General features: G+C 50.9%; 1 long non-coding RNA gene across 1 annotated transcript in view; it reads right to left on the reverse strand.

The window, feature by feature from the left end:
* Positions 1–2,150: 2,150 nt before the first annotated feature.
* Positions 2,151–11,531, reverse strand: part of LOC100624063 (uncharacterized) — a 29,740-nt gene continuing 20,359 nt past the window's right edge. Inside the window, exon 3 of the long non-coding RNA XR_130524.5 lies at positions 2,151–8,235. This is a non-coding gene — a long non-coding RNA (uncharacterized LOC100624063). The remainder of the gene's footprint in view (positions 8,236–11,531) is intronic.

Raw genomic sequence — 11,531 nt, forward strand, 5'->3', positions numbered from 1 at the left:
GGGATGCAGGGGCTGAGCCGTGATGCTCACACAGGCAGCATCTTGCCCTCTGGATGTACCTTGGACTTGGCTTCACGGGTTCAGGTTCAGGACCATCTCAGCAGACAAGACGGGGGCGGCAGGAAAGGAGATGTGTGCTCCTGAATGGCAGCTGGCCTGCACGGAGCATCTCTCCCTGGGGACAGATAACTCTCCACCTCCCTTCAGCTGAGTCAGGGGGAGGCAGACAGGAGGAAGAAGCACATGGCAACGAAGCCTGTTTGACAAACAGCCAGGGGGCTGCAGGAAAGGGAGCTCCTATTTCAAGCATTCCAATTTGGGATTTTAAAGGGCTCTTTGCCATGTAAGGGTTTTTTTTTTTTTTGGTTTTTTTTTTTTGTTTTTTGTTTTTTTTATGCAATCCATGTGGGGCTGATTAATTCCCAAGCTAGCTGCTTTCTCCCTCTCTCCAGATACACAGCTCTCATGAAAATTTACAGCAGGCCCTGGGGAACACAGGGCCCTAGGGGCAGCTGGTCTGGGAGCAGAGGGCTGGGAGGTGGAGGCTGGGGCTCTGTGAGGGGACAGCCTGGGGGCAGCTCCCTCCACTCACCTCTGCAGTCCCCTTTTCCAGCCCATCTGCCCCCTGCATCCTTAACAAAGAGGCATGCCTTCTGGCTGGACCGGGAGTCTGGGGTTGGGAAAACTCAGTCCAGGCTGGGTGAGGATGCAGGCCGCTCTGCCCTCCTGGGAGCTGGGCAGGAGGACAGCCTGAGATCATCCCTCCACATGCTCTGACCTCGGCATTGGTTGAGCCTGCTATCTGTCCTGTCAGGGAGGGGGGTGGCCACAGGACTTGCTGCCTGTGTGCACGCGTATGTGTGTTTAAAGAATATGAATTCACATACTTGGCATATGAAATCCTAGGGAATTTTCAGCCACGATGTGTTCATTCCTAACCAGGACTGGCTTGGAATTCAGTAAAGTGTTTGCATGGCTGGATCTTCCCTCCCCTCCCCCATCCTTCCCTCACTCCCCGACACACACACACACACACACACACACACACACACACACACAGAGAGGCATGTGTACACAGGCCCACACCTAGGTACTAAAACTAACATAGAGAGTTCCTGTTGTGGTGCCGAGGAACTAATCCAACTAGTATCCATGAGGATGTGGGTTCAATCCCTGACCTCGCTCACTGGGTCAGGGATCCAGAGTTGCCGTGAGCTGCAGTGTAGGTCGCAGACACAGCTCGGATGCAGCATTGCTGTGGCTGTGTTGTAGGCCGGCAGCTGTAGCTCCAATTGGACCCCTAGCCTGGGAACCCCCTTATGCCATGGGTGTGCCCCTAAAAAGCAAAATAAATAAATAAAAAAATTAAAAATAAAACTAACCTCTAACCGAAAGAAAAGCAGACCTTGAGACAGGGTAATTTCCAATTCAAATTAAAGTTTAAGCAAGGAGGCTCTGCCGTGTCCCTTCCCTGCCGAATGTCCTTCAGGCTTTAGTTGGCCACACTCACCTCACTGCCCTTGGACTTGAACGCATGCCCTTAGAGCAATGGCTTAGGAGAGAAGGGGGGCGTTGGATGGAGCTGGATCAGGGGCCTGGGTATGCACTGCAGGCCACCTGGGGGGTCATGACAAGTGGTTTTCTTCTCACTCACACCTGAATCCCGAAATGCAGACCACCAGCGAGGTGAGATGTGCTGTCTTCTCTGTTAAGGGCCCAGAGGGCAGGCCTGTGGGTGAGGGGGCCACACAGGGAAGGGGAGGGGCAGGGAGAGGTGGCAGAGCCGGCTGGGCTGGGTGAGGGGGGCGCGTGGGCAGCGGGCCTACTGGGAAGGTCACCCCTGAAGGAGGCGGTGACACCTTCCTCCTCTGGAGCATCCTGCCTCCCAAGTGCGGGCAAGGGGAGCCTCCCCAGGACACTGCCTGTGTCCCCCTTTCCTTGACTCGGATCTACAGAGAAAGAAGGAATTCTTAGGACATAGACGGCCAACAATAAAGATTATTAAAGAAATCACTAAAATTAAAAAAAAACCCTGTCAAAGGATAAAGTATAGAAGGTGGTTTCCTTATAAACACACACCTGCGAGCTAGACAGCTACGGAGAACGTAGGAAGAAGAGATACCAGCATAAAAGAGAGAATTTCCCCTGGATGGTGTGTCATTAACTGATTCTATTTGATTTTCCACACTTTTCAATTTTTTCTCCTAAACAAAGACAAGGAAGTGTTACTACAATCAGAAAGGCATTCACTTAAAGAAAGCAGACAATCTGAAAACTCTTATTTGGCCGCTACAGTAACAAAGAGCTGAAGCATCACTAGAGGTCCACTCAAGCGACACTCGTCTTGGTGGGTTTCCTGCCTTCATATTTTATTTATTCTAATTTTCGGCTTGATCCCTCTTCGGGACTGTGCACCTACCCAAGGCATTGACTGCTCTTGGTTCCCCGTATTCCTACTCGCTGGTTTTCTTTTAATAGAAGAACCCCTGATATCTAGCTGGACATCTGGCTACACAGAATAATACTGCATCTCCCAGGCTCCCCTGGAGGCTAAGCATGGCCACTTGACAAAGTTCTGGAAACAGAACGTGAGCAGAGGTGATGTTTGCAACTTTGGTCAGAAGAGGCACGTCAGTAAGACCTTCCCCTTTTCTCTGAAATTACAGGGTAGTGCTGTGCCACTGAAAACACGTCTACACTGCAGCATCGTAGGTTCCCGGGCTGGAATATACCAGCCCTAACTCACATGCCAGCATCAGATCTGGCCCCCAGGGGTGAGGCGTTGGCACTGGGGCCTCATGGTCAATCACCTTTTGGACCACAGGGGCCAGATGGGCAAACCTAATCTCCTAAAAATCCCAGGGGTCTCCACTCTCTAATACCCCACTAGTTTCCTGCCATCATCCTAGACTCCCCTTAGCTTTCAGATTCCTACTTACGGATCCTCTTTGTTAGGTCAGTGGGCCATAAAATCCCCGCCTCTGTTTCCCGGTACCATCCCTCCAAAGAACCTGGTGCCAAACCCCATAAACCGCGTGGGGCTGAAGGGTACACTTCCCCAAGTTTTGCTTTCCCCACTCGATACCCACGCAAGTAACCTTACTTCTGTCTTTGCTTTCACCTCAAGCTTCCACTCCCCAGACACCCCTCTCTGGGGTGTGCCTGGGCCACCATCACAGGTGCAGAGCACAGAATTGCAAAGCCACCTAGAGCAGGGGGCAGTCTCTGCTGTGGCCGGGCTCAGAGACCGCTGAGGAGGTCCACATTATTTCTTTGGGACCTCACCACTCCCATGATGGGTCCCACCTGCCACAGCTAATAAACCAAGACAAGGCCTCCTGTCTTGCTTCATGTTCTCCTCTGCCCCCCTTTGATATCGACCCTGGTTGAGAATATTTATAGAGTTTGAACCTAGTTGTGCTGGGTGTCAGGTGGGGGCACCCTCAGTTTCGCTCTGACCACACCCAATCCATTGAGGCCTAAGCCGTCCCTCCTGATGTCACATCTTCCCACCCAGAGCCTTGATGTCATGTTTCTGTGAACCACACGGAAGCAGCGCTCCATCCTTCTCTGATTATCAGCATGCCCAAAGCCTGTTTTAAATGACTCAAGCGTTCTTTGCCTCACGGTCATTGAAGATGAGGTCTCCTTGGGTCCACGAATACTGGCACTCAAACACCAGATCCTTATGATGCTCCATCAGCTGACACCTCTCTTGGCCTCAGAGACTGACCATTGACTCAACTTCTCAGTGGGATTCCAATTACAGCTCAAATAGCTCTATTTTTAGCCCAGGTGTCTTGGCCTTAGGAAACATCACAGGGCTTCTGTTCGGCAAAGGAAACACTCAATGAAGTGAAAAGGCAATCTACGGAATGGGAAAAAATGCTTGCAAACCATCTGCTATTGAGCTCTGATCCAAAATATATAAGTAAGTGTTACAAATCAATAGCAAAAGACAATTCACACAAATAACACAGTTAAAGATTGGGCAAAGGACACAAGCAGACATTTCTCAAAAGAAGATATATAACTAGCCACCAGATATATGAAAAGATGCTCAACATCACTAATCGTCAGAGAAATTCAGATCAAAACCACACTGAGAGATCACGTCACTCCTGCTAGGATAGTGACTATCAAAAAGACAAAAGATAAACGTTGGCGACGGTGTGGAGGAAAAGGAACCCTGGTTCCCCGTGGGTGGAAATGCAAATTGGTGCAGCCGCTATGGAAAACAGTATGGGGGTTCCTCAAAAAATTGACAATAGAAACACCATACCACTCAGCAATGTCTCTTTTGGATATAAATCCAAAGAAAATAAAGTCTGGACTCCAAAGCAATCCCTGCACACTCAGGTCCAGGGCAGAATTATTCGCAATAGCCAAGACATGGAAACAACATAAGTTCCACCAAGGAATGAATGACTAAATACTGAGAGTTTAAAAAGAAGGAAATTCTGTAATTTTCTCTCTGGATGAACCTGGAGAATGTGGTGCTAAGCAAAATAAATTAGATATAGAAAGACAAACAACGCATGATCTCACTTACAGGGAGCATCTAAAATAGTCAAACTCAGTAGTGTGTGTATGTTATAAACGAGATGAGTAACTTACTGGAGATGAGGAACCGACTGCAGAGCACAGGAAAATGTACTCCCTAGTTTGTAACAACCCATGTGGGAAAAGGGAGGGATACATGCATTGGGATGACTGATCCACTTTGCTGTACACTTGAAACGAACACAGCGTTGTAAGTCAACAAGGCTGCAATAAAATTAAACTTACCGTAAATAAATAAATAAAATAATCAAACTCATAGAAGCAGAGTGTAGAACTGTAGTTGCCAACAGCCGGGGTGGGGGGTGGTGGGGGTGGAAATAGGGAGACGTTAGCCAAAGGGTGCAAACTTCCAGTTATGAGATGAACAGGTTGGGGTTCTAAGGTAAAGCCCAGCGACTACAGTTAGTAATACTGTGTACTTGACATTTGCAAAGAAGATCAGTATGAAATGTTCTTACCCCCCACACACACACTCCCACAGTGAGGTGACAGGGACATTAATGGACTTGATCATGGTGATGCTTTCACAGGTAGGTGTCAAGTTGTACACCTTAAGTACATGCCATTTTCCTTATCGTTTATATCTCCATAAAGCTGCAAAAAAAAAACCTCCCAAAACAGAAGCCATCACTTCCACGCTGTCTATGGGATCACAACCTGGACCCAGCTGGCATCTGTCCCTTGTCCTTGCCCTCAGCACTGTGGTGATGCAGACCCTATGGTGTCCCCACGCCAGAAGACGGCCTCCGCTTCCCTAGAAATTAATACTTGGAGACGGGACCTGTCATCACTTTCCAAGGTCCTCCCTCTTTGGGGAAATTCATTTCACTGCAGACTCTAAAGTACGTTGGACACCAGCAGAACTATCGTATGCTATTATTTCTCCAAATTAAATAAAAGCTGATCCAAACTTCTCTTCAACCTGCTACCTGCAAATGAATCATATTTTCAGCCATTCCTCGTGGACTTGAACACACGTCCAGAAGGTTCTATATACTCTAAGCATTCAAGGAAGTGTTCTCTGCCCTTCAGCCCCAAGTGTCCGGGAAATAAACTCTCTATTCACCCTCCTGCTCCCTTTGAGGGGGTTGTAGCTGAGCTGAGTTTGGACACAGGGGTACTTTGTCACTTTCCCCAAGGCCATTACTCTGGCTTCCATTTCCTCACATTATGGCATCTCTGATGTGAGTGGGTCCCAGGGCCTCACTGGGAAGCAGTACAATGATGTCAACAACAGGAAGATATCCCATCCTTTGCCCCAAGACAACCCCTGCCATTACCTACTCTGGCAACTCTCACCTCTCATCACGGAAAACCCCACATCTCTGTGGCTTCCCCCACCGGCCCACCCAGCATTTCCACTGAGTAAGCCTGGGCGTTCAAAAGCAAGGGCTGGTATCACAGTCTAGCTGCCTGGACTCTTGTGCTTTGGCCTCATGGCACGAAACCATTGGCAGTTCCAGGGGCAAAAGAACACCTGGTCTTGGCTATTTTCTCAGGAAGGAAAAGTGTCCACAAAAGGGGAAAATACTACCAAGGACACCCCTGGAACTTGTCCTGCAAAGCTACCTCCCTAGCCCTTTTTCTATGTTTAGCCCCAAGGTTCCAGGTGAAGGTCAAGGACCAGACCAGCAGACACACCTATTGTCTGCAGTCCCCACTGCTGATGGAAGCATGCCCCTGGGCCAGCGTGACGTCAGTAGGTGGAGTCGGCCAGTGGCGGGGGGGGGGGGGGGGGGGGGGGGGGGGGGCGGGGGGGGGGGCTGGGACAGACTGGCCATCTCCTGTCTAGTTGCTCACTCCTGAGTAGGTTGCATGCTCTTAGTTCTTGTTTGGGCTTCTCAGGGGCTTGATCTTCCTCCTGTCTCACAGTGGGGAAGGTTGCTGGATGAATGGGGCATGACTCTGCCCAGCTTGCTGGCCACTGGGGATAGAGACCCCTCCCCATCCTTGAGCTGGGGTCGTGTGCTGATTACACAGAGACATCAGCAGAGTGGAGGACAGTGAGCCCACAGCACTTCACCTTGAGCTTGTCATCAAGTCACTTTACACCACGTGTGAGACATCTAAGTTCCTCTGGGGGTAGCACGTGCCTTTCCACGATGATAGCAGCCAGCAGGCCTCCTGTGGACGTTCAGGGAGGCAGTGAGGACGACCAAGCCCTGCTAACACGGTTTCGGGAGGACTGGTGACGGGAGTGATGCTGGAGGAAGCCTGGAGGGTGGTCCCTCCTGGGCCGGACCTCCTGAGCAGAAACCAGACATGCACTGGATACAAATGAGGCAGCACAACTGCCTTCATAAATCGCAGCCTGTAGGCCTTTTAATGTGTTCGTGGAAGCCGGCCGTTAACCGTATTTAATTGCTCTCTACAGCAAGTTCCATAGATCATGACCATAGCAGCCATTTTTCAGAGGTCCTCGTTAGCGCAGATGAGGGAACACGATGAATGGCGTGCAGGACCCGGAGGAGAGGGGGGCTGGCACATGGGCCCCAGGCCGGCGGGGAGCCCTCTGTTGTTTCCCCCAGCACAGTCAAGAAATCCATGTGCGGGGCTGCGCCCTTCCCTTTGGAGGGAACACCGGAGAGGCCGGTCACTGTCCCCCTTGAGGCCTGCTGTCCCGCCCCCTCCTCCAGCTCCGCACATGGTCCCCTCACACCTGAAGCTGAGGCCTTTGATGCCTGTCTGGGAAGGAAACGGCCTGGCAGGGACCACTGTCCACATCCAAAGAGTCTGGAAGTAGCAGATCACAGCGGACACTCACATGGACACCCATCCACTCAGCAGGTGCCCAGTCCCGGGCGCTGTGGGGATTATCCTTCTCTGTTAAGGTTCAAGTTCCACCGCGACCTGTCCCCACTCCTGGGACATTACTGTGGCGGGACAAACACAACAGAGACCAGGAGACATTCTGTCCAACCCACTCATTTTCTTTCAGTGACTCTATTTTTCCTTCCACGACTTTTTTTTAAGCCCTGTAGTTGTAATGTGGCCTATGTGCCTTTGTTTTCCCCTTTATATTGTGTCTTCATGATCAAAGGTGCATTTTGATGTTTCCTTCATCTGTAGGTCCTCAGATGTGAATTCTTCTTTTATCGAGTCTGTTCAGCCTCAAGGTGGCAAGTTCTCACAGGTGAGAACTTGGGGATTATCCTTCTCTGTCCCAGAAACACCCTGAGTTGTGCAGGCACCTGCCCTGGGCTGGGGTCTTGGGGGTTGCAGTTGGATATAGATCAACCTTTATATTCAATTCCTGCTCAAAATTTCCAGAGTGCAGATGGTGTGAACTGAGGCTTCACACAAGAGGTACACCTGGGGTCCAGAGCCGGCATCAGTTATTGCTCTGTGTTCCTGGAGGGCCAAGCAAGGCAAGTCTCTACACAGACATGGTAGCTCCCTCCCTGTTCCTGGGTTTGTAAAGCTGCTCCCCTGATCCTCATGGCACACAGCATCCACAAGCTCCCCAGGCATCCTCAGGCAGCGGTCAGTTTCCCAGCCCTAAAGATGTCTTTCTGGTCTCGATAACTTCACAGCTGCTTGGTTTCAACCTCTATTTATGCTCTAGCTTCCCTTTCTTCTCGGCCACCTGGAAACAGACATTTTTCATGCTTTTTAAGTACACCTATAGCATTGCAGAATTATCCAGCATCCCTTTGCGTCTGGAGCATAGATCTGTGGATGAGAGAGAGTGAGTTATACCCTGCCCTATTCACCTTCACACAAATCCACCCCCACTGTACAACATGGACCTTGGGGGAAAGCGTAGGACAGCTGCGGGGCCAGCGAGGGTCACGTTTCATCATGTCATTCCCTGGTGCTCAGAGCTGAATGGACCCACAGAAGCCCTCAAAACAGAGAAGGAAAAATGTGATATGGCACCGGGCTTGGCATGAGAAGCTCGGCTTTGAGGCCCTGTTTTGTCACTCACTGCGTGACCTTGGACCCTTCTTCTCAGGGGGCTCATCTCCAAAGCTGTACCAGGGACCTTAGAATTTCTATTGCAGGAGGGGAAAGTTTATGTGAAGTAGTGGCAGAAACACCAGGCACAGCGTCTAGCAAGGGAAGGGGTGAGTCCACGCTGCTTTAGCTTCTGCCCCCTGCGGAGACAGAGCCTGGCATCGTTGGTTTCCTGGCCTGAAACCAAGCAGCCTGAGCCTCCAGGGTGGGCCGCCTCTTTCCGAAGCAGAAGACAGAGTGTGCAGGACTGGAGACTGAGCCAGACCATGCAGCCCCCTCCCTTCCACAGGGGGTCTCTGTCCTTCCCCACCTGATTGAGCAGAACTCGCTCAAGCCTTCGACAGACCACGTGGCCAGATCAGCTGGTGAAGGGCAAAGGCACATGCTTGGGAATGACGGACTGGGCTTCTCACGTGGATGTGCCAGTTGTCAGGGACTTGGCAAAAGCACGGACCTTCCAGCACCTTGGGCTGCTGTCTACACAACAGGCGTGGTGGTGCCTCATCCAAGAGAAGGCTGCATGCACAGTCAGAGCTGCTGGCACAAAGCATCATTGCCATGGCAGTGCCTCTTGCAGAAGTATGTTAAGTAAAGCAATAATGTCTTCTAACCCAAAGAGTGGGGCATTAGCCCCTCCAAGAAGCTCAGCCTGCTCACTTTCAGTTAGATGACTCAGGCAGCCATCATTTTTCTAATTTGTTTTATGTTGTTGTTCTTTTTTTTTTTTTTTTTTTAATTCTAAAGGACCACCAATCTCCCAGAAGCCAAAACCATACCTTCCCCAAAATGCACCTCACAGGTGCAACCTCAACCACTGTACACAGAAAAGTGCTCAGGGTGTTTGCAAAAGAGAAGTTGCCAGGCCTCACCATGGTTTCTTCCCTCTGCAGTCCCAGAGGCCCATGTGACACGGTGATTAGAGCGGATTCCTTGAGCCAGGCCACCCCCAGGCATAAGGTCCCAGCTCCACCATCTGGGCCAAGCTGCTCAGAGGGTCAGGTCTTACCTGCCTTGTACGTGAAGTAAAGGGAATAAGAATGACTTCAACATGTGCTCATGAGATAATGCGTGGGACGTGTTTTTGCGTGTTTGGCACACAGCAAATGCTCAAAAGACTGTGCCTATTAAAATGACTGTTGTTATAAAATAATAATAAAAATCCATAATATTTCAAGAATGTCATAAGCATATATATCAAAGGATAATAATATAATACATGGTGACTTTCCCCCTAGGTCGTTTGTGGGACGAAAAAGCCTGGACCCTCACCTGACTCCAGGCTTCTCCTGAGATCAGGAGGCATTGCTCAGGTGCCCTTAACTCCAGGGCTATTCGGCTCCAGGGCATCCTTCTAAGTTCAAGGAAAGCCCTCAGCTGATTTAGGCCCAACCCTGAACACCTGGTTCCAGCTCTGCAGGTGTTTGGCACACATGGGCCACCTCTGTGCTGCCCCCAACGGCATTTTGAATGATTGATTTGGTCTCATTCATGTATTTATTTAAGGGCTGCCTCTGTAGCACATGGATGTTCCCTGGCCAGGGATCAAATCTGAGCCACAGCTATGACCTGTGTCAGGCCTGGGATCGAACCTGTGCCTGAGCCGCTGCAGTTGGATTCCTAACCCACGCGTCACAGCAGAAACCACCATCTCACCTGTTACCTATGATCCATATGCATCTGAAGCCTCCCGGGGGAAAGGACCTCATGACAGCAGACTCTGCATCTCACAACCAACACACAAGGGTGGGAGCACTGCCCTGGGAACAGGCTGCTCTTCTGCTGTCAGGGGAGCATCTTTGGGGCAAGGGTTGGTTAGGGAAACACTATGACTGAGAGCCTCCCGAGCCTTCAGCATCCCCTCTACAGCTGTTTTGCCCCAAATTTCTTTCATCTGGAACTTGCTCCCAACTCCTTGAGGCAGAATCTCTGAGATTACAATCTAGTTATAAGCATTTGGCACAAAGAAACCCTGACTGGGGCTGCAGGCTGAGAATCAGGAAAGCACACAAACCCCACACTGTGTACAAGGAAACCAAAGTTGGATAAACGGACCCGCCAGTCACAGGCTCACAGTGGCAGAGCCATTGAGTTCTGAGTGTCTTAACTCTTGGTCTGGAATGGAGCTGTAACACCAGCTGATGTGAAACAGCCCAAGAGCACAAGGCAAAGGCTCAGTGGGAGCAGAGGTGGGAGGGGGGGGTCTGCTTCTCAGTGATGCGAGGGGAGCACCCCATCCCAGATGGGTAGGGTGAGTGGCCTCGAGAAGGTGTGGTGGTGGCTGGGAGGCAGGGCAGGTTCCCTCAGGACAGCTACCAGCAGAGCAGATAGCTCAACCCCAGCCTCCTTCAGCAAGTCTTCCTGGGAGCCTGGGAAGGGGGGCACACAGCTGTAGCCACCAGCCTGGACATTTCCCGGACCCCTAATCTCCCAGGCTATTAAGACAGAAAGGGACCATCCCATATTTGAGTGTCCTCATTCCAGGATGAGCCATCAGGCTCAGAGCAGGGAGGCAACTTGCTCAAGTTCACTTAGTCCATGAGGAGCAGGGCGGGAAATGGAGCTCAGTCTGAGGACACTGTCCTGTGAGCCATCATGCCACAAAACAGCAAGCATGTCCCCACAAGGCACAGGCACGCCTGGAGCCATCAGTTGCAGATAAGGGGACAACACCACCCGTCCCCAAAGCACTCAGCCTCATGGGGTCTTCCACAAGGCAGTGCTGCCTGCAGCAGCCCAGGGCCCCCCTGGCACTAGATGCAGACTCCTGGCCACTGGGACACGCTGACTCAGAGCCCTGTGGCTGAAAACAGGGAATGACTTTCCATAGGTGATGGCTCTGTACCCCAAAGGGCAGGAAACCCTGAGATAAGACCTCAAAGCTCTGAGACAGAAACTGTAACACAATAGAAAGACTGAAGGAAATACAGCAGTGGTTCCTTCTTTGAAGATTTAGCCATGGAGTACTCACTGTAACCTAGCCAATGTCCCCTGTGCTGGGGAAAGCAGTCACC

Source organism: Sus scrofa, chromosome 3, assembly GCF_054392235.1.
Source record: "Sus scrofa isolate SSC_HxYL_T2T_F1_AM1 chromosome 3, Sscrofa_HxYL_maternal_Yorkshire_Landrace_v2.0, whole genome shotgun sequence".
NCBI classification, from domain to species: Eukaryota; Metazoa; Chordata; class Mammalia; order Artiodactyla; family Suidae; genus Sus; species Sus scrofa.